We start from the raw sequence: 3006 nt of genomic DNA, 5'->3' as shown, positions 1-3006 counted from the left end.
TAGGGGTTAGATTAGAGTGGTATGGGTAGAGTTAGAGTGGTATGTGGGTAGGGTTAGGTTAGAGTGGTATTTGGGTAGGGGGTTAGGTTAGAGTGGTATTTGGGTAGGGGTTAGGTTAGAGTGGTATGTGGGTAGGGGTTAGGTTAGGAAGTGGTATGTGGGTAGGGTTAGATTAGAGTGGTATGTTAGGGGTTAGATTAGAGTGGTATTTGGGTAGGGTTAGGTTAAGTGGTATGTGGGTAGAGGTTAGAGTGGTATTTGGGTAGGGGTTAGATTAGAGTGGTATGTGGGTAGGGGTTAGATTAGAGTGGTATGTGGGTAGGGGTTAGATTAGAGTGGTATTGGGTAGGGGTTAGATTAGAGTGGTATGTGGGTAGGGGTTAGATTAGAGTGGTATGTGGGTAGGGGTTAGATTAGAGTGGTATGTGGGTAGAGGTTAGGTTAGAGTGGTATTTCGGTAGGGGTTAGATTAGAGTGGTATGTGGGTAGAGGTTAGATTAGAGTGGTATGTGGGTAGGGTTTAGATTAGAGTGGTATGTGGGTAGGGGTTAGATTAGAGTGGTATGTGGGTAGGGTTAGATTAGAGTGGTATGTGGGTAGGGTTAGATTAGAGTGGTATGTGGGTAGGGATTAGATTAGAGTGGTATGTGGGTAGGGGTTAGATTAGAGTGGTATGTGGGTAGGGGTTAGAGTGGTATGTGGGTAGAGGTTAGAGTGGTATTTGGGTAGGGGTTAGATTAGAGTGGTATGTGGGTAGAGGTTAGAGTGGTATTTGGGTAGGGGTTAGATTAGAGTGGTATTTGGGTAGGGGTTAGATTAGAGTGGTATGTGGGTAGGGGTTAGAGTGGTATGTGGGTAGGGGTTAGATTAAAGTGGTATGTGGGTAGGGGTTAGGTTAGAGTGGTATTTGGGTAGGGGTTAGAGTGGTATGTGGGTAGAGGTTAGAGTGGTATTTGGGTAGGGGTTAGGTTAGAGTGGTATTTGGGTAGGGGTTAGAGTGGTATGTGGGTAGAGGTTAGAGTGGTATTTGGGTAGGGGTTAGGTTAGAGTGGTATTTGGGTAGAGGTTAGAGTGGTATGTGGGTAGAGGTTAGAGTGGTATTTGGGTAGGGGTTAGATTAGAGTGGTATTTGGGTAGGGGTTAGATTAGAGTGGTATGTGGGTAGAGGTTAGATTAGAGTGGTATGTGGGTAGGGATTAGATTAGAGTGGTATGTGGGTAGGGATTAGATTAGAGTGGTATGTGAGTAGGGATTAGATTAGAGTGGTATGTTGGTAGGGGTTAGATTAGAGTGGTATGTGGGTAGAGGTTAGATTACAGTGGTATGTGGGTAGAGGTTAGATTAGAGTGGTATGTGGGTAGGGGTTAGAGTGGTATGTGGGTAGGGGTTAGATTAGAGTGGTATGTGGGTAGGGGTTAGATTAGAGTGGTATTTCGGTAGAGGTTAGATTAAGTGGTATGTGGGTAGGGGTTAGATTAGAGTGGTATGTGGGTAGAGGTTAGATTAGAGTGGTATGTGGGTAGGGGTTAGAGTGGTATGTGGGTAGGGGTTAGATTAGAGTGGTATGTGGGTAGGGGTTAGAGTGGTATGTGGGTAGGGTTAGATTAGAGTGGTATGTGGGTAGGGGATTAGATTAGGGTTAGTTAGGTATGTGGGTAGGGGTTAGATTAGAGTGGTATGTGGGTAGGGGTTAGATTATGAGTGGTATGTGGGTAGGGTTAGATTAGAATGGTATGTGGGTAGGGGTTAGATTAGTGGTATGTGGGTAGGGGTTAGATTAGAGTGGTATGTGGGTAGGGGTTAGATTAGAATGGTATGTGGGTAGGGGTTAGAGTGGTATGTGGGTAGGGTTAGATTAGAGTGGTATGTGGGTAGGGGTTAGATTAGAGTGGTATGTGGGTAGGGGTTAGATTAGAGTGGTATGTGGGTAGTGGGTTTAGATTAGAGTGGTATGTGGGTAGGGGTTAGATTAGAGTGGTATGTGGGTAGAGGTTAGATTAGAGTGGTATGTGGGTAGAGGTTAGATTAGAGTGGTATGTGGGTAGGGGTTAGAGTGGTATGTGGGTAGGGGTTAGAGTGGTATGTGGGTAGGGGTTAGATTAGAGTGGTATGTGGGTAGGGTTTAGAGTGGTATGTGGGTAGGTGTTAGAGTGGTATGTGGGTAGGGGTTAGATTAGTGTGGTATGTGGGTAGTGGTTAGATTAGAGTGGTATTTGGGTAGGGGTTAGAGTGGTATGTGGGTAGGGGTTAGATTAGAGTGGTATGTGGGTAGTGGTTAGGTTAGAGTGGTATGTGGGTAGTGGTTAGGTTAGAGTGGTATGTGGGTAGGGGTTAGATTAGAGTGGTATGTGGGTAGGGGTTAGATTAGAGTGGTATTTGGGTAGGGGTTAGATTAGAGTGGTATGTGGGTAGGGGTTAGATTAGAGTGGTATGTGGGTAGGGGTTAGATTAGAGTGGTATGTGGGTAGGGGTTAGAGTGGTATGTGGGTAGGGTTAGATTAGAGTGGTATGTGGGTAGGGGTTAGATTAGTGTGGTATGTGGGTAGAGGTTAGATTAGAGTGGTATGTGGGTAGAGGTTAGATTAGAGTGGTATGTGGGTAGAGGTTAGAGTGGTATTTCGGTAGGGGTTAGATTAGTGTGGTATGTGGGTAGAGGTTAGATTAGAGTGGTATGTGGGTAGGGGTTAGATTAGAGTGGTATGTGGGTAGGGGTTAGATTAGTGTGGTATGTGGGTAGAGGTTAGATTAGAGTGGTATGTGGGTAGGGGTTAGATTAGAGTGGTATGTGGGTAGGGGTTAGATTAGAGTGGTATGTGGGTAGAGGTTAGATTAGAGTGGTATGTGGGTAGAGGTTAGGTTAGAGTGGTATTTCGGTAGGGGTTAGATTAGTGTGGTATGTGGGTAGAGGTTAGAGTGGTATTTGGGTAGGGGTTACTGAGAGATCGCCTGTTATTGAGGAGCAGCATTTAGTCTCTTCCTCAGTTGGCAGAGCTCCAAGTCCTATCA

Source organism: Oncorhynchus gorbuscha, linkage group LG08 (assembly GCF_021184085.1).
Source record: "Oncorhynchus gorbuscha isolate QuinsamMale2020 ecotype Even-year linkage group LG08, OgorEven_v1.0, whole genome shotgun sequence".
Taxonomy (NCBI): domain Eukaryota; kingdom Metazoa; phylum Chordata; class Actinopteri; order Salmoniformes; family Salmonidae; genus Oncorhynchus; species Oncorhynchus gorbuscha.
This window is presented reverse-complemented; position numbering follows the sequence as displayed.